We start from the raw sequence: 21,354 nt of genomic DNA on the forward strand, positions 1-21,354 counted from the left end.
TAAACTTTGGATTGTATGGTCGCCTGTTGCGTCTTATATCAAGACTCTCCAAAGACTGTATTGTGAGGAGCCATTCTTACCAGGTCTCAGAGGCCCCTTCGGGGCACATCGCTCAACATGGTGGGCAAGCCAGACAGCGAGAAGCGGAAGACCAAAATTACACACCGAGGGGGCACCATTCAATCAAATGTTATGGATCGTTACACCCAGCCTAAAGGATCCCCCAGTGGTGCTAGTAGAACTCTGGAAGAGGCCGGAGATGGCTCCGCTGCAACGGATGATTTGACTTTGCGAGACGTCATGGGCGCCATTGAGAGCATGAAGACATCCATGGGCCAGCAATATGAGACATTGGCTCTAAAGCTTGATACTGTGGCTATAGACGTCAACTTGATCAGGACTGACCTGGCGAAGACCAACAAACGGGTCAAGTCTCTAGATATAAAGACCACCAGCCTCACGACCGACATGTCCGATCTGCAAACAGAGGTTCGCAATCTACGGTCCTCCAACGACCTATTTGCCCGCCGGCTGGAAGATTTTGAAAGTCGAACAAGGCACAATAACGTTCGTATCATCGGAGTTCCGGAGAAGTCCACCGAGTTGACCACGGATCTTCTCGTGGAGGACCTTATTCTGAATCATCTGGCCCGCAAGGGCCTCAGTAACTTTTTTGCTGTTGAACGTGCGCACAGAGTTCCGGGCGGGAAGCATAAACCAGGTGCTCCTCCACGGCCCATAATAGCTAGAATCTTCAATTTTAGAGATAGAGACGCTATCCTGCAGGCGTCACGGGCCAATGGCCCCACAAAATTTTAGAATGCGACGGTCAGCTTCTACCCAGACTTCAATCAATCCGTATAAAAACAAAGGATGGGATTCTTGGGGGTGAAGCGGAGATTGAGAGACATGGGATTGAAGTATGCAATGCTCTTTCCTGCTCGGCTTCGTGTTGAATACAACGAACGGACGTTCTTCTTTGATCGACCTGAGAACGTTAGTGACTGGCTTGACACTCTGCCGACGCATCGAGGCCGCCCGGAGCACTCGGGGGGCGCAGAGGGTGGCCCGTTGGAACAAGAGTGAGGAGTGGTAACCGGACCGAGCAGTATACGGACCTCACAGCAGTGGTTGGATGACTTTTGTGTTTGTACATACAACTGTATATACCCAGAGGCGGTAGGGGAGATGGGACTCTCCCTCCTTCCGGGGTTCTTTTTCTTCTTGTAGACTAGTTTTATGTCAGGGTGACAGGCACACTGCAAGCTGGGGTGGCTATTTAGTCTAACACAGGGGTGCAGGGTGGGGGTGTGTGTTCAGGGGATTTCTTCGGGTGGGGGGGACTTTGTTTGGTTCCTTTTTGTTTGGAGGCAATACATTGTTGTATATTCTGATTTTGGTGACCTGTTCGCGGTGGGGTGGAGCCTGCCCTCATTTCTGGGATGGGGGGTAGGGGGTTGAGGGTACTATGGTGGAATGTTAACGGTTTGGGAGACAGGATAAAACGAGGGGTAGTACTTTTGAGACGTCTTTCCCCTGATGTAGCTTTTCCGCTATATGCAGATCCGCCATGCACTTTGTTCAGTTTTCCCGGCCGGAGCCACGATTCCAGAATCCTCTCCTCTCGAAGATCGAGTGCTGGACGGACATGTTCCGGACAGCACCATTTCTTTGATATACAAAAAACTAATTAATGACCGAACAGACTTACTTCTGCAGCTCCGGGAAGCTTGGAACAGCGATGGACTGGAATTGGATGATGAGGATTGGCAGGCTGCGATATCCTCTCCTAAAGAGGTCGCGATCCCGGCCCGTCTCCGGCTGGTGCAATTAAAGATCCTAAACCGGATTTATATAACGGGTCCCCGTCTACTCCGTATGGGTTATTCTGTGGATGGATTGTGTAAGCGTGGGTGTGGTTCGATGGGTACTTTCCTCCATATCATATGGGAATGCCCGGAGGTGGTTGTGTCCTGGAACCGTGTGCATGCAGTTATGGAAGAGGTTACTGGAGTTTCGTTGTTACCTGAAGCCCGACGCTGTCTGCTGAATGTGTGGGAACCGAATGATTATAATGTGGCACAGACTCAATGGGCTACCCTTGGGAATATGGTAGCTAAAAGAGACATAGCACAATTGTGGGGGTCCCAAAGAGCAGCCACTGTCTTAGCGTGGAAAAAAATAAAAATAAATAAAATAATTTATTTTATAGCACCTCTCATACCACTGTAGGGTGTCAGAGCATTTTATATCACACACATACAGAGACAATCAATCATACATGTGTAGATCAGTGAATAGAAAATGTTACATAAGTCAAAGGGGACTACAAGGTGTAGGATTCACAAGTCTTCCATACTGGTAGGCATTTTTTAAGAATGCTTGGTCTGGAGAAGCACAAACTCAGGATTCAGAACATAACATAGGGGTTAGCATTGACTTGATTTATTTCTAAATGTTTAGTAGCATCAGAATAATGAAAGATTGGGAAAAAGAATAAATTACTAACTTGTACCAAGCAGTTTACATGCAGCTCTTTGATGACCGTTTATAGCTCACTGTGCTAGATTCCAATTGGAACTTGTGAACTGCACAATAACAAAATAATCTCTGTGGTAAAAGCAGGAATCCACTGAGCTATGCACAAAACAAAAGACTCTTTTTAAAAAAAATTCATGGTAGACATTATTTTCAGCAGGCATATTAACCATCTGTGCTTCCTTAGATGAGTGAAAGCTGCCACTGGACAAAACTCCGATCTCTCTCCAGCATTTACATTAATCACCTGAGTTTTCTTGACACTTTTATTGCTGCCCAAAAACTGCTGATTACACAAGGAACTTTGCGGTGCTTTTAAAACTGCTGCCTGCGGACCCCCTGAGAATGTGTCACGACCCCTGGGGGTCCGCGGACCCCAGTTTGGGAATCACTAATCTAACCAATTATGCTCTTTAATTAATTAAATTAACACTATAAACAGAGAAGAAAAAGCAGATTCATTTTGTAGCTACGCTTCATGAAAACGTAGGAGCCAACACAAACATTAAGTAATATAAACACACTATCTTAAAACTTCCCAAAACCAATTGCATACATAATTTAAATTAAAGTACTAATGTATATCTCTCTATTTATAACTCCAAGTTTTAGCTTCTACTTGCAGATTACAAATGAGAATGCTATCCTACTAACCATATATGCCAATTTTCCAAACATGAAACTGGACAAGATACTTTAGAAATAAGTAATACTAATAAAACATATGAAAAAAGACCACGCATAGAGCTTAAAATTAAACCTAGCACACAAACACACTCAGAACTGAACACAACAGTATTCATATATAACTAAAAAAAACATTCTCTATTCAACAGGAAAAGATGCATCACCTGACCCACATCTTTACTAAAGACATACCAAAGAAAGAAAGCAACTGTCATTGCCACCCAGTTTAGATAGTCATATTTTTCACAGAACGTCCCAGGAGGTTGGTCTTTTTGGGTACATTCATATAGATGCAAAAAGATAGTTAGCAAGAGCGCAAGTTAGAGTTACCTTAGGGCACAAGTTATAAATACTTGGGATAACAATAAATATAACAGGTGTGGTTTTTTGAGGTTAAAAGATTGCGTTGTTACTGAACATTTCACCTAACTATAACGTTTCTTTAACCTTTGTTTTTTTAGTGAATTTCTAGAGATTTTTTAAACATAAAGTAATGCTCTCATGCATCATGCTTGATTCGGAAGGAAGGTTGTGACGCAAAACCTTGTAAAAATTATCGCCCCATATCCCTTGTAAATGTAAATTATAAAATGTTCGCTAAACTACTTGCATTAGGTCTTAAACCCCTTTTGACTATTTTAATTGGTCCTGAAAAATGTGGCTATGTTAAGGTAGATTGATTTCTGACAATTCTCTTTTAAAAAAAACATATTTATTGAGCAGAGCATCAAGAACATTTAAATAACATATGAGCAAACATTAGCACAAATCAACCATGAGTTTAAAACTCTACAACTTCATCTTTCCGAGCTAGAACCAATGGCAAAATTGAAGCAGAGAAACCATTTTAAGACAAAACTGTCATTAATATCTGTAGCTAAGATATAAAAGACTATAAAATACCATAGTGCAGAAGTGCAAAAGTGCAAGTGCAAGTGCAAAAATGCTAAGTTACTAGGTTAAAGTGCTAAAGTGCTACAGAACATATTTCTAATTGCTCCAAATGTTTTAGGAATGATAGAACAGCACCTAAACTCTAAATTCCGGGTGGTGCTATCCCTCTGACAGGTTTTCCAAATTACTTAAAAACTGCAAATTCTTCCTAAATTTCTTGGAAGCTCCCACCCAGCTTGCGTAGGCGTCTTCAAAAGCCTGTGTCCTTTTCATTTTATTGAACCATGTATCGTAAGTGGGAACTTCCCTAGACCTCCGATTCTGAAGAATTAAGGAGCGGACGACTTCTGACGATTCTCGAATGTTCTTCAATGTTCTCAATGAAGACTCCACTCTTTCTTGTTCCCTGGTTGCAGTATCTGTTGATGCGGAGAACGTTTTTGACAGAGTTGATTGGTCCTTCCTATTCAAAACCCTAAACTGGCATGGCTTTGGTTGCAGATGTATTTCTCTTATTTCTTTGCTTTATTGATCCCCTACTACTTCTGTTTTAGTTAATGGTCTTCTTTCTCATTTGTTTCCATTATAACAGGGTGTTTGTCAGGGTTGTCCTCTTTCTTCTCTCTTGTTTGTTCTATCCCTTGAACCTTTTTTATCTCGTATTCGTCAGAACTCTTCTATCTCTGGTTTTATTTATGGAGAATCACATTTAAAATTGTCTGCCTATGCAGATGATCTTCTGCTTTTTTATTTCTAATCGTGAGACTTATATTACCTCTTTATTACAGTATTTTTCAGCTTTTTCTTTGACTCCTGGCTATGAAATGAATACAGAAAAAACAGAAATGTTACCCATAACCAAATGTTGTCTTAAACATCACTTTGATTTGATTGGTTTTCGTTGGGACAACTCTAAAATTAAATATTTAGGCATCTGCTTCAATAACTCCATTCCAAACAAAGTTAAACTCAACTTGAAGGAAGCTCTTAACCACATTTCTAACCTTCTTTCCTCCTGGAATCCTCCTTTTCTATTTTAATATATTATCTTTCCATGATACCTATCCATATTCCTTTTATTTATTTAAAACAATGTGATTCCCTCCTCTCAAAATTCCTATGGCATGGTAAATAACCTAGGATATCTTTGAAACTTCTCGAAAATCCCAAAGCCAATGGGGGAGTAAAATTCTCTGAATTTTGACTTTATCATAAGGCTTTTTCCATGAAGCAAGCATCCAGATGGCTTCCCACAGACATTACATAACACCTTACACACCTTTATGGGTTAAAATAGAAAATTCTCTTCTTGCTCCTTTTTCTATTAAAAAGATTCTCTCCTTTACTACTAAGACAAACATCACCTCTCTTCCACTATTTCGTCACAAGTGTCCTTATTAAGACCTCACTGTCAGTCACTCATTTCTACTAAAGAATACTTTCTCCAATCTTCTCTTTGGTATAATCGGCTAATCATGATTAAAAATAGGCCTTTATATTGGAAGTCTTGTAGACTTTGAGGTGTCATTTGGGTCCGTGATATGTTTGATGGCATGATCCCTTGCTCTTTTCCTCATTTCCAAGCTTCTTTCAATTGTCCATATTTTTTCTGGATGAAATTCTCAACTCTTATGGAGATAATTCTACATGTCTTTTACCCCTTCCCCTCTTATGTTCCCCCACCTACAGTTCATCAACTTTTAAACGTTTTGCAACAATTTCCGAAGGCTTCCTTGTTATATAAATTTCTTTCCACTCTAGATCCTATTCATTCTGAAACAAAACTAGAACTTGCTTAGGAAGGGGATTTGCGTTGCATGTGGAGCATTGAATTCTGGAATAAAATCTGGGCAAGATCACTAAATATCTCTAGATCTGCTTCTACCACTAAAATCTATGTTCTTTTAAAATCATAGATTGTTTCTTACTTCCCTAACAATAGCCAAGTTTTCACACAACAATACTGTTTCTTGCTGGTCCTGTAAATGCCCATCAGCTGATTCATTTCATCTTTTATTTTCCTGTCCCAATGTTGCCTCCTTTTGGTCCGATGTATTGTCTCTTCTATCCTAAACTTTTAACATACACATACCCCTGGCTAATAATATAATTTTTATAGGCAGTTTATCTGATTCTGTACACTTACCCTCACATGAGAAAGGCCTATTTGATTTTATGTTAGCTCTAGCTTTTCAACAAATTACTTCTAACTGGAAAAGTTTGGCTAAACTCTTGGTCAAGTCATGGTGGAAAAATGTATGTTATTATAATCAACTGCATCCTGCTTTTGCCTCCTCCTATAATCCAACTGTTAATAGAGAATTGGAATGGTTACCATTAATGACCTATTTGAACAAAGTTGCAAAAAAAGAAGATGTTTCCTCTATTAGGTCTGAAAATTTTATACCTCCATAAATTGTTCTTTCTCTACCTTTTTTCTCTAAATGATATACTTTTATTATTGTACTGCTTTTTGGTATGTCAATCTCTTCTTCACTTATCACTAGTATGCGATCTTACTCGATCTTCAATTTCTGAATCATATTATACTCTTTTTCACTTCCCTCCCCCTAAAATGTAAAATTGTAAACAGCTTTCTACTCTGTTTAATTGTGCCTTTCATTTCTGTTGTTACTTGTGTTATGATAATTTATATGGCTTCTTTATACAATTCTATTTTGTTTCAGTAAAGCTTTTTAAACATACAAAAGAGTAATTCTGACTCTAAATATGCGCTCCTGTCTCCTCAGCAAACCAGCCATGTAAAGCAGAAACGGTGGAAAACATTGATGCATTCTGGGGCTGTTAATGTAAGTTGCTCTTGGTTACCAACTGTTTTGATTTGGTAGAAAACTGCACATGCAAAACAAGCATTTTGTGACTAGTGCCAATTTATGAATGTTTAACACATTTAAATTGTGATTCAGTAATGTGAAATTACAAAATATGACTCACAATTTGGAGGTGCATATGCACCAAATCAGTATTCATTTGGTTCACAATAAATAGCCCAGTGAAGGACTTCAGTACACATCAAAAAGCCTTTTGGTGTTTGAAACAGCCCAAATTAGTTTAGAACATTTCAAAAAGTCTTTTTGTGTTTGCAAACAGCCCGAATTAGCAATTCAGACTGTTTTGCAAAAGCAAAAAATGTTTGACCACTGGCCCTGGCGTTTTAACTATAAGTTGATATGCAAATTGCACAGCTACCTGTAGTTTATAATAATATAAGCGGGCAGCCTAAGCCGCAATTTACAGCCGCAGCAAACTGCTACTGCTATGGCAGACAGTCACTCAGGGCATTGGGGAGACCAGCATAGCTCTGCAGCAGTCCAACCCTTCCTGACTTGAGCCTCTGCATAAAGATGCCTAACCAACCCATCCCAGAGAGTCCACGATACCCATCTTGCCTGGCACACACAGTGTTTATCAGACAATCTGGCCTGACTGCCCCATGTGCCCAGCCTCATGCACCCATTCCTCTCACATTTGCTACACTGTTGCAGCTGCTACACAATCAAGCACCTACTGGGGTTCAATGGAAGAAGGAAGTCTGTAATACAGCTTTTGTTTCTCCGGCACCCACATAGGGACAACCTTTAGAGGGAAATAGTAGATGAGGAGCCAGGAAACCTTGTGTGATTGTAAAAAAATTAAGAAACTTGGCCTACTAACTAAAGACCAGACTTTTACGATTTTGACCAAACGTCCATGCTTATTTGAAAATACACATGCACCAGAGTTTGAGACAGCAAAAACTGCTTCGTATTATCCTTTGTTTTGTGTAAGGCTGTGATAGTTGGGTAATTTTCTAAAGGATTGTGCAGTTGGCCTAGTTGTAATTCTGCACACACCACCATAATCAACAAACTTTATTCGTTTTTTTTTCAGATAAAACCATAAAAGTTGTACATTCATCCAATAAACTCCAAGTATATACAGCATAATCCAACAAGGTAACCTTAATAAAAATAATTACAGTCTGGTAATAAAATGAAAAAGGAGCACCTATTAACAAAATTAGTCACAACTTGACCAGAGCATAATGGAAGCCCTTAAATATCTAAAAGTATACAAAACGGTTTCATTTGATAAAAGTTATAAAAATATAAAAGCGGGTCTCACCCTCTTAAAACCAGCCTTTTTAGGAATAGGAATAATATAAGACTTTCTGTGCGCCTCATAAAAACTGCAAAACATTAGGCCAGTGCTGCATGCCCTGTGGCTGCAACAGATTGTTGCAGCCACATGGCATGCAGCACTGGCCTCTATGGGCGCCTCCTGGTTGGGCCAACATGTAATGAAAAAGGTTGAGCCTTTATCTGGTGAGTAAAAAATGATCATACATTCTTTTGATCCCCTAAAGGTATGGTTTAATAGCTGGTAAAGTATTTAGTCCAATGTACATAAGCATACTTGGCTTCCTCAGCTCTGTTGCTTCTCTGTCACAACAACACCTACTGTGAAAACATAACTTTTGCCCTGATAAGATCCTTATTACATATGCCCTCTGGGTTATCAAATAGATCCAACCTTCCCATGCTATGAAGGCTATCTCTTACATACTTTAGCCAGCGTATTCGATTAAAATTGTCAAGGGACAGACAATCCGTTAAAATATCCTTACCAAGAGCATAATCTTTCTTGGCCCAAATCTTTAACCACAATGCTAGTGGACAGAACGCCAATTCATCTGACAAAAATGCCATCTCTAACTCTTGATGCACTGCATACGTCGAAGCACTTTGTGGCAAAGAAAGTACCCGTCTTAGGAAGGTGTGTTCTATCACTTGCAGGGCTTCCATCCCAGCAAAACCCAAATTCTCACTCTCAAACAAGACATTGGCAATGCACTTGGCTCTGTAAATCTTCAAAAGAGCCACTATCGGTTTCCCCTTACTCGGGAAGCAAAATAAAAAATTGCCGCGGTCGCTCTGACCAGGTCCCCCTTCTTCCGGGTAATCAGGGGGGGGACCAACTCAGTGCGTTATCTAACACTATTCCCAGATATGAAAAAAATTGTCTTTGATATTGTCAAGGTTCCTATCTAAAAAGTAAATGCTGGGGTGTATGAGGACCCACTTGCATGACAAATGATTTACTATGGTTGACCATCTGGTCCATGTCTCCCATATAGAGGACAATGCAGTTTACCAAAAGCTGTAGCGTCCTAGCATTCCTCGCCATGAGGACAGCATCATCTGCATATAGGAGAACCAGCGAGTGTTGCTTGCCCACCCGAGGGCAATCAGCTCTTGCCTCAAGAGAACCTTCTCCAGGGAGTTGATATATAAATTAAAGAGGAATTGGGACAAGATGCACCCCTCTCCTGATGTCAAACTTACGGGTTACATTATGATCTTTTGAATAGTGGCCAACCACTTTAGTATCTCTGAGAAGGTCCCCTAAAAACAAGATGATATCTCTATCAATATCCATAGAGTACATCAACTGCCATAGCTTTATCTATTTACCTGATCGGACGCTGAAGATAAATCCATAAAAGCTAGGTGGATCGAACTGGTACGAGCCACGTTGCAGTTGTTCAGTATCATATTTAAATGTAAACATTGTTCCACAGTGGAGCACCCGGGATGGAAACTGTATTGTACCTCGGTTAAAATATTGTTCTCCTCTGCCCAGGTTACCAGTCGATCTAAAACCATGCAACCCACCATCTTCACCACAGATTCCAAGAGAGAAATAGGCCTATAACAAAGGGTGCTATCCAGATGACCTTATTTAAAAACAGGAACAATAGTTGATAAACCCCAAGAATCCAGGCGGATCTTTCCTCGCGAAATTCTAAGCAACAGCAAATTCAGAGCTCTAAAAGTACCCTGATGAAGTAACCTGCTCAAACTTCATAGACTCAATTTTTTAAGGTTTCCTTGGGCTCTGTGTAATCTAAATTTTCTAAGCACTTAGGGTTATTTGAAGTTAATAGAAACTAGCTTTAGTTTACTGCAGCATGACATTGGTTATCATTGACTATACAATAAAGAGTTACACAAAATTGCACAACACATAGACCTTCTGGAATTTAGAGTATAATCTGGACTCGGAGGCAAACAGTTGGTGCAACCAAACAGGTTACAAGATGAACAATATTTTCACACTCAACATCATTTTTCCACATTCAAATCTAACCAGATAAAACCAGGTGTAATTCCACAGGGAACACATGTCAGAAAGATGGAAACAATGCAGGATTTCAGCATAGTCATTCTGCATTTATTTTCTGTATTGTTATGTCTCATTTGAATCTGGTGCAGTAACATCGTCTAGGAAACAATGCACAATGTACAAAAACTAGAATTCCAGTAGAATATAGTAAATCTGAGTAACTTGGTATTAGGTCTCAGAAAGTATAAAAATCCAGTTATTCAGTTTCAACTTCCAGTAAAAAATGTATAATATCTTTGTGCTGTTCTTAAGCAACATTTCACTTCTATGCTAACTTTCTGGCATATGATCCTGTGCCCACTGTTATGTGTAAACTATCTAATAAAACTAATAGGAGCTCATGTCTTATATTATATTTTTTATATTTCTTGCTTATATCTCTTATATTAGTTGCACTATTGCACATCAAAAAAAATTATTGCTTCATTAATTAAAATCATTACAATACCCCCTGATGCGAATAAAAGACTTAAATTGACAATTTATAAAAATAAATAACTTTTTGTTCAAAATTCATAACAGTAAAATTTGGATAAAAAAGATGTTGCGGTTGGCTGCTTTCAAACCTTAAACAACAGAGTTAACAGTATGACTCCCTTGAGTAGAGTATTATGTCATTTTGCAGAGATTTAGTTGAGGTCATCGTCGTCTTGCCGTAGAAGTCTACTAACTGCGTTCATGTATTTGACTCCTCTACATGCCAGGATGTATGACATACCCTCTAACCAACGTAACACCGCTTGCCTGCTTGACCGGATGTTCAAGTCATTGAAAATTGATTTTAAGTGCTGCCTCCTGAGGTCTTGGGCTGCTGGGCAGGCACATAGTAGGTGAATTAGAGTTTCTTTTTTGAAACCCCATAATCTGCCTGACTGTGATTGAAATGCCTTTTTCCACAGAGGGAGTAAGTCCTTTGAGTCGTGGAGGCCCATCCAAAACTTTATGAAGCTCATTTTTAACTGTGAGCTAAAATGGGCGGATAAGTATGCTTGTGGCTTTAAGAGACGGTAGAAGTTTATGACTGTCCACCCATGCCGCCTCTTGTTGAGCGCCTTTTTATCCTCCCACAAAGATTTGTTTGGGCTGCGATGTTTACTATTTTGCCCAAGGTTACTCTGTCCAGCCCTGTGTCCCATGCTGTTTGAAGCCCCAACTCGGCCAAAGAGACTCTCAAAAAGCTTCCCCAGGAGTTGGGGGTATCCAGCTTCCCCTGGAACTTAATTGCATCCCAGCATAAGCTGTTCAGAGTGCCCGAGTCTGAAGAGCGAAATGTATGACAAAGTTTAATAAATCTGCTCATTCCCCGGAACTTCTGATGCTGGAGGCCGAATACCAATCTAACCTGGGCAGGCGAGACACATTTTGGTAAGTCAAAGACTGCTTTATAAATCTTTGACTGCAGCTCGTTCATTAAGTCCGCTTCTTTGCCACACCAAGGGGCCAAGCCATAGGATGAGCTGGGCTGGATTTGTGCGGCCATTACTTTTAGCAAATGGGAATGGTTCGGGCAGTCAATTTTTTTGTGTAATAATCTATAAGCAAAAATTAAAGATTGAGCCTTGGCTCTTAGTGCCAATTTATGTTCTTTGTGGGTTGCCCCCTGCCCGATTATTATGCCTAGGTATTTATATGAGCTCACTTCTTTGGCAATTGCCCCTTTGGCCCTCTATTTGAACTTGTTTTTTTTGCGGTCCACTAAGCGGACAACTTTGGTTTTCTCTTTATTTAGCTCCAGCTGTTCCATGTCCAAGTAGGCTACAAGATTATTTATTGATCTCTGTAAGCCAATAGGGGTTTGGCTCAGCGAAACTATGTCATCCGCGTATTGTAGGATGGCAACTGGAGTGTTGGCCATTTTCGGGGGGTGAGAATCTGGTTTCTCATTATGTGGTGCAATGTCCGATGAAAACAAGTTAAATAAGCTTGGGGCCAAGACAAGGCCTTGTTTCAGACCTCTTTGCGTAAAAATACTCGCTGTTGTACTTAGCACATCACCAAGCTTAACTCTTGCCCAGGTGTCCGTATACAATGTGATTATGGCATTAAGCATTTTGTTTGTCAAGCTCCATGTGTCGAGTTTCTTCCAGAGCTGGTTCCTGCTCACTCTATCAAAAGCGGATTTGATGTCAACAAAGCAAGCGAACAGTTGTTGTTTTCTTATTTGTGCTTTTTCTGTTAAGAGTGCTAGGATGGCGAGGTTGGATATAGTGCCCATTCCTTGCCTAAATCCGGACTGGAACTAAGGAATTATGTTTTTTTCTTCCATCCAACCTTGCAGCTGAATTAGCAAGCATGAAGCATACAGTTTTGCTTCTACGTCAATCAACGAGATTAGTCTATAGTTTCCCGGCTTACAGTGGTCTCCCGTTTTAAATATAGGGTGGATGATATCACCCTTCCAGGAAGTCGGACTGTAGGACTTGTTATAGATCTCATTGAATAGTGGGGTGAGGATGGAAGACCACAGGTCTGGATTATTCCTGAAGATTGCGTTGGGAATGCCGTTTGGACCAGCCGCTCCCTCAGGCCTTAACTTCAGTATAAGCCCACTTAGCTCATTCGCGTTAACAAGGATGTTAAACTCGTTGGCACGCAGCTCTAACTGTGGAGTGCTGCCTTCCTCGTGATCTGGCTTGGGGAGGCCCTCTTTGTCTTTCAGGGCGAGATCTTGCCCGTGGTGTATTCCTTTGGGACCCGTTACTACCTGGTTGTACTGGGAATGCACATGGGCAATCCATGTGTCTGCACCAATTCCTGCTTCTTGCGTAAGTCTTGGGCCGGAGGGTAATTTATTTATTATACCCCAAAAGGCGCTACTATTGGGGTTTTTGCTGGCAGATAGTAATTGCAGCCAGATGGACCCTTTGTGCTTGATTTTTGCTCTCCCCAGATTCCTCCTGTAGGTGCGCCTTAATACGTACAACTTCACTTTATCAACTTTGAGGCCCTTTTTTTCCGCTTGCAATTGCTGACGCACTTCTCTCGCGATCTCTGTTTTTTGATTCCTAAGGTCTTGATTGAACCATGGATTGCTTCTGCTTGCTGTTGATGGTGTGCGTCCCAGGACAACTGGAAACTTAAGGACTAAAGACTGGGCCAGCTGTTCCCAGGAGTTGACGCAGTCGTTGTCTGCCTGGGGGCTTGGATTAGCCAATGGGCCATTACTGTCTCCTCAATGGATTGGGGGGCCACTCCTCGCCATTTTAACTTGCGCAGATTGAATTTTTACGGCGCTTGCATGATGGAATTGATTTTTAGTGCACACTTAACTTTATTTTTCAGATTCAAAATGAGCGAGAGGTGATCGCTTTCAGCTCGTGGGATAATTTTAAAATTATTGATTTGTGGGAGCATTCAATTCAATTCAAAGATCTTTATTCGGTTATTCGAGCAAACAACCATAAAAGTACAGTTCAATAAACAGGATTTAAAAAATGAATTAACACAGACAAAAAATCACTTCCAGGATTAAACATAACAATTCATCATATGCATTACAGTGTTAAAAACAGGTAAAAACAGTTATCCCTCCATGCTATTTCTAAATTTTATTGCTAATTTTAAAAAACTGGTTACAAATAAAGTGCAATCGTGGGTTAGCAACTGTAAATAACAAAGTGCAGGTCTAACCTGGGTAAAATTCAATTTTTTCAGAAGGGGTTTTAAATAGAGTCTCCGAGGTATGTCATAATAAGGACAAATAAATAGAAAGTGCACCAGGTCCTGCGGAGACTCATTGTTGCAGCCGCAGGGCGGTAGCACTTGGCCTCGGTGGCTCCCCTTAGGAGCAGCAAGCAGTAGATGGGAAAGGTATAGACGGAACCTGGTTAACAGAAATCGGTCAAGGCCCGACATTGGCCAAGACAGATACTGTTCCATACTTGGTGTAGATTTTATTACAACATATTTGCGAATGATGCTTTTGTTCAGTTTCACCTCCTCTCGATACAAATACCGAGAGAGGGAGAAGGTTTTTCTCACAAATGTAACATCAGAACTGCTAATAGACTCTGGTCTTAGAAAAAGCTCAGGGCGGCCCATTTCTGAGAAACTGTCTTTCAGGTATTTAAGCCACGGGATTTTATGCATATTGTCCCAGGATAAGGCTTCTCTCAGAAGTTGGTGATTAAGTGGCAGATCTTGTTTTAGCCAACAGTTTAATCAGCAGGTTGAGGGTCGTAGCGCTATGGTGTCACTTAAAAAGGGGGCGCCTAGTTCTTCGTGCACTATAAAATTGTCCGTTCCCCTTGGGACCCCCAACATCTGTTTCAGGAAGTTGTTTTCAGCTATCGCCAGGTTGTTGGTTATCGTGTGCCCCCAAAGCTCGCTCCCATAACAGGCTATCGCCACACTCTTTGCGGGGAAATCTTTAGCAGTGCAGCAATTGGGCGATTGCCCATTTTTCTGGCAAAACTAAAAATGGCTGCGTTAGCCCGAGTTAGCTCCCCCCTTGTCTTCTGAACTGCAGGGCCTCATTTCAACTGATTATCAAACAGAACACCCACATATGAAAAGGTTTTGTGGTAGGGATCTTCTCCCCATTAACATAAAATGAGGGTGTCTTTTTGGAGCCCTTCCCTACGTTCATTACAAAAGATTTTGTGTTGTTGATTGCAAGGTCTCGGGATTTCATGAAGCTGTAAAAGGAGTTAAGTAATGACTGAAGATCTTTTGCGGTCCTTGCCAGCAAATGGCGTCGTCCGCATAAAGTAGGACAGGTAATCCTTTACGTCCAACATAGGGGTAATCTGCTCCAGTATTGAAAAGGTTCTCTTCCAAGTTATTGATGTATAAGTTAAAAAGAAATGGAGCTAAAATACAGCCCTGTCGGCCTACCCGATGCACTCCAAAATCTCTTGTTACCGTTAGCTCTTGGGTGTAACATACATAGGCCTTCAAATTCTGGTGCAAATCTGCCAGCAAATTAACTAAAGTTTGCTCCACGCCCATGTGACCCATGGCTTCCCACTGCTTGGTCCGGTTAACACAGTCGAAGGCTGATGAGAGGTCCATAAAAGCCATGTGTATTATGCCTTGACATGCCAGGGTGTATTTTCACAGGACCAGGTACAGGTTAAGACACCTGATTTGTGGGAGGAAGTTGTTGCTGATAATTGTAAAATCAATTGTTGAAGAAACTTTTCCGCTTAAGTATGTTACAGCTGCTGGAATATCCCTGGGCCGTTTCCATTCAGGGTTGTTAGGTCAAGGGCTGCTAGTTTACACACCAGATCACTTGTTCCCTGAGTGGCTTTACTTTTACTTCCCGTTCGAGTCTTTAAGAGGTTACTATTAAAGTCCCCTGAGATCACAATCTGGCAGTTCTCGTGGCTTCTCTGTAAAGATTATATTAATTTCCTTAGAGTTGCATATTTTCCCTTCTGCTTTTTTCTTTCAGGGTGGATGTAAACATTAATTAACAAGAGAAGCCTCTTTGATTCATTACTGCTTACTTTAGTCACTTGGATCCAGTTAGCACCCGTATCAAGTTCTTCCGTTACCCAGTTCAGTTTTTGTGTAATGAAAGTTGATAGGCCCCCTCTCGGATGTCCAAAACTTGAGTGTCTCTCTGCCACAATATGATAGTCAATGAATCCTGGAAATGAGCTGGCAGCCAGGTTCCAGGTTTCCTGGAGCAGGATTATGTCTTGTTGGGAGAAGAACAATACGGTTTCATGATCGAGGCCCATATCCTTAAATCCGTGCACGTTCCATGAGCAAAGCGAGATGTTGACTGTACACATGCCTTCCGCTAAGGGGACAGGCTCCCTTTCTGTTGTTTCACTATTCTTTGCTCGGTTAGGAATACTTATCGTTTAATGCTCCACGAATCCAAGACCAGTTAATTGTTTCCTTTGAACTACCCTCGTTTTTACCAGGGCTTTCTCTTATGCTTTGCCTGTACTGACTGGAAGGAGCTACTGGTGAAGAAGTAAGCGTGCCCCGCACGCAGGTGAAGCTGATTTTTCCAGAGCTGATCGTTTCTTTTAGGTTATTGAGGAGGGGGTGCGGGTACCTAGGGCGTTGATGGGCATTTAGCATGATTCCCCATGCTCCGAACCTTCTGCTTGTTGATAATATTTTATCCACTAGATCCTTGGATGACCAGGTTGTCTGGGTCTCTTCAAATCCCTTCCATTTCGTTTCTATAAATTTCACCGATGTTAGGTCACGCAAGTGGATTCTTTTTAATTCAGGGATTTCATTAAACAGCCTCCTCTGTTTAATGTATCTTGTGTTCCTTTTGTTAAGTATTCCGGGATGAAGGTCAGTTTTCGTTCGAACTCGTCCGCATGGATATAATCCTTGTACGAGAGGGGTTCATTTTCCTTTCTTCCACCTTTAGGTGTTATATTTGATGAAATATATTGACCACGATGAGGGTCATGCTCGAAGAAGTCTGAGGTTGGTGCCTCTGATCGCGAGTTAGATCTTTTTGTGGATTGATTTCCCTATTTGCGGCTCCGATGGATCCTGGTTGAGGAGATTGCAGTGACGCTCCTTTCCCCTAATCACTACAGGAATTGATTTAAATAGATTTTAAGTGTGTTTTGGGGTAGGCGCCTCCGGCGTAATCAATAGGTGAGGGTTCTGCTGTCCTGAGTCAGGACCCTGATTTATTGCATCTCCTTGGACGTCATATAGATGTGTACTCGGGTGAGGCTGAGGCTTCTGCAGTCCTAAATCTGACCCCTTATTTATTACGTCCCGTTGGGGATCATATAGACGTATACTCGAGCCAGTGCAGGTCCCCAAGGTTCAGTTATCTGTTGAAAATAAGGTTTTTATTACTTCTCCATCTCCTTTATTAGATGATACTTTAACTCCTTGAGGCTTCAGTGCCGGGGTGACTTTCTGGGCTGCTTTGTCCACTGGGGGGAGACTTCGGTCCCCTTGTGTGCCTTGATTAGAATTTTGAAATGAGGCAAGTTGGCCGGGGCCCAGTTGCATTAGAATGGGGGGCTGGATGACTTGCTGGGTGACTTGGGATTGGTCGTCTCCCTGGTGTGCCGCCCTAGACAGGGGGGGGGGGTGTTTTTATTCTTTTCCCTAGGATATTTTGCTGTGAATACCGGGAAGAATTTTCCCGGGGCAGGGCTGGACTGTTTGTGGTGTTTGGGCCGGGCCTTTCTAGCTCGTTTTCTTTCCCGTTTAGTTGGTTTAACTGCCACGGCTGCAGATTTGTGATGGTCCGTTGAGTCGTCTAGTTGAAAGTCTATTGAGTCGAATTGTGCGTCGGGCTCAATTTTCACTGGTGCTTCATTAATCTCGTTTGGTCCCTCTTTTAGTACGTTAATGTTGTTTGCTCTTGCGATTTGATCAACGCTAATTTTGGGGTTTAAATACTGCTTACTGTTGTCTGGTTGTTTTACTGCCCCAAGGACGTCTTTTAAAATTTCCAGGGAGTTGCCAATTTCCCGATTATGGGGATGCAGTGGCTGAGGGATAATTGGTTGTTAATTTGTCTTTGATGATCCAAGTTTTCTTTTCTTGTTAGTAGTGAAGTTATTAAATCTATTTTGCTATTTACGGCAGAGATATGGCTGGCAATAAGATTAATAAGATCAATTTGGACGTCCATTTTATCAGATTGAAAATTTAAGACACTTATAGCTTATTCCAGGGTATGAATCAGAGTTTGGGCCCATTGCAGGTTGGCGTAGTTTTTGATGTGCTGCGCCGGGACTTCAAACCGGACGCTTGCCCCACTCACTAAAGAGATCGTTATTGGTGAAGAAAGGTTTGGTTGCTTATTGATAATGGAACTTTGACTGGCCTCCGCTAGTTCTAAAGGCTTGCGATCTTGTTCGCCCTGTGGGCTTTGAGGTGTGGATGAGACCAGTTTAGATCCCCTTCGTCCTCTGCTTTTACTTGGACCTGTGATTTGGAATTCGTTGTCCTGACGATTGGTTTCTAATGATTCCAGAATTTCCATCAAATTGGAGTCGTTTATGTTGAAAAAAGAGTTACTGCACGCTGCCTTTTTTGGAGCTGCGTTTGCAGCAGATTTGATTAGGTTTATTTTTTCCTCCTTGGTCTATTTTGAATTTGAGCGGCCCATTTCTTTGAAACCTGATAGTAAATTGCCTGCTTTTGCGATTGTGGCTGAAAATGTTCCTTTCAGTACTCCTTTTGTTGATTCAATATTGTGCTTGAATTTTTCACCTTCTCTGTTGTCCCCCCTTGGGATCTCGGTAGACTCAGCTTGTTCTACATTAGGTACGGTTTTTATTCCTATCCCGTTAGACATTTTAAATGGCACCTCAGACTTTGTTATAGGGGAAGTAGAGGGTGCAATCTGATGCACTTGGGTGGTTGTTGTCACAAACTTCCTGACACCAATGTGATTCGAATTGATCCCCGAAAGAGATTCGGATTGGGATGTAGTAATGAAATTTGCAGGGGTACCTGGGATGGAGGCTTGTGATTTATCAGGCTGCATTGGGCTTGGTAACAGGGCGGATTCTTTTGAAGGAGCATATATTGCCGCCATTGGGTCTTTTAGAAAGAAGAATTTTCGTATTCCTATTTGATTTTTTGGCGTTAGCAGTCTTTTTATTGTTGTTGGGCTAGTTGCTGAAATCAGACTCTCCCTTGGACCAGTTCCGATTTGTGATATATTGAGTGTAGGGTCCTCCGCTTTCGCTGCTTTGGATTTGGATTTGGCTTTTTTTAAATTATTTTGTTTCTTGCCTGTCGCCGCTTGACGGATTGTTCCAGATCGCATTTGTGCAGAACCCTAATACTGAGCCCTGATACTGGTTTCTTGAGAGCGCTAGACACTCTGTTGGAAATTGTTGGATTGAAAGAGTGACAGATTTGGGGATTTGAGGTTTTACTTTGACCCCTATAAATGACCCTGTCAATCTTGTCCTACCGCCTACTACGGTGGCAGGGTCTCTCTCTACACCTCCCTCCTCCTTCTCCTTTACGGTGAACAGCTCTCCCCCTGGACACCCTAGACACCCTACACACCTTGTCCCTCACGGGGGCTTAAGTGGGCTCAAAGGGCGCTAGCTTCGAAGTGCGGAGAGCAGAGCTTTTGGGGTTTAGAGCCTTGGGTATGACTTGGCTCTTGGGGCTCGGGGTTCTGAGACTTTGTCCAGAGAGTTTCTTTATGTTCCCAGGCCCTGGGTGCCATCACCTCTCAGTCACACTGTCATCTGCCCCCCCCCCCCCTGGCGGTGTAACAGCCTCACCTGCTTCTCTCCGTGCCATGGGCCAGGTGAAGCGCTGATATGAACTCCTGATTCTCCCCCATCCTTGGGATTGATGCGGTGCGGGCGGCTGTTTCCTATGTCTAGTTGTTGTTGCTGATGCTTTTTTTCCTGACTGCTTGCCGCCCGGGCCAACATGGGAAAAAAGCGAGGGAGCCGAGAGAGAACCACTGTAGGCAGGCTGGTCGGGGGCAAACTGGAAATGCTGGTAGCACTGAGTGCTAAGTAATTAATACAGGTAATACTGGATACATGCAGGCAGGCAGGCTGGGCCCTCCGCCCCTCCCTGGTGCTCGGCAGCAGCTTCACGCCCTCTTGGACCAGCCGTCTTGCGGTCTGCTGATTAGGTCGTTCTGGGGAAGCCCAGGTGCGGCAACAGCCACAGCCTTCAACAGCCTTTGAGGCTCCGAAGCTCCACACGCCGGGGGGCTCGATGCGGGGTCAACACGAGCCGCAAACCGCAGCTGTGGCAAGTATGGCTGGGCGCTGGGCGCAGATGGAAAATGCCCCCCCCCCAGTGAAATCACCCGGCTTCAATTCACTTGACAAGCCGCCCCGGGGCACGCAGCGGTCTCCGGAGCTCCGATGGACTCGTCGTCGTCAGCAGGCGTGTTCTCTGCAGGGCTCACTGCAATCTGCGGACTGGATTCGAGAACTCACTCACTCCACTGAGTCAACTATTGCACATCATTTCTTGGATCACTGACATAATATCGATAACAACAATAACGTGTTTCAGAAATATCATGTCAAAAATATTCATTACAAGAATATAATTTCCCTATACTTATAATGGTAAGTACAAATCTTGAAAACAAAATTTTGTTTCACATTAATATTGTTAAAAACATACAAAAGTATTATTTTCCTATATATATATATATAGAGCACGATTTTGGTGTTATTTGAAGAGGCCGCCTGCCTCGTAATGGACCGCCTTCACCGAAGCGGCTGGGAAAGGCACCGCGAGCGTTCGCGCTCGCTTGTGGGATTTTATATATATATGGTTTATCAAACCAATCTGAGATGATGTGCAGCACGATCGTCACATTGCGCGCCTGCAATTTCAAGCCCAAGTGGGGGAAAATATGCTTGCAAACAGTTGCACAGGTAAAAGAATTTCAATTCCTCAGTCCAGCCCAAGTGGGCTTATATACAAAGTATTCAAAGTTCATCACAATTCAGCAGCATATAGAATATAATCACTCAGGCGCGCAATGTGACGATCGTGCTGCACATCATCTCAGATTGTTTTGATAAACCAACAGGTCTGCAGTTGTTTACAATGAGTCTTTAAACAACAACTTTATTAAGTATGAGACAACAACAGACAGTCTCATTTTGTTAGTCAATACAAGCATATGTATGTATATGTTACACACAGAGGCGGGTATGTATCTTTTTATCGCTTTATTATTTTTTCACATTATATCATTCATGTATTCGGCTGAATATATGTTGAGCAACATTGAGATATGTGTATTTACAAGTTGCCGAGTCTGTTTTCACTTATACTTATGTCACGTGGTATTTAAAACGTATGCATTGGTAGATCAAACACTCATGTCTAAGGTGAGTTAGCACTGAAACGCGTCGAGTGTTTTCTTGTCTGTAAAACCATCTGACAAATAAATCTCCGTCTGCTGCACAGAATTCTTGCCTGCGTCCATTACTGCCGTGTTTTGAGCAAAGTAAAGCACGATTTTTATGTTCTCTCTCTCTCTCTCTCTCTCTCTCTCTATATATATATATATATATATATATATATATATATATATATATATATATATATATATATATATATATATACATAGAGAGAGAGAGAGAGAGA

This window comes from Lissotriton vulgaris, chromosome 12 (genome assembly GCF_964263255.1).
Source record: "Lissotriton vulgaris chromosome 12, aLisVul1.2, whole genome shotgun sequence".
Taxonomy (NCBI): Eukaryota; Metazoa; Chordata; class Amphibia; order Caudata; family Salamandridae; genus Lissotriton; species Lissotriton vulgaris.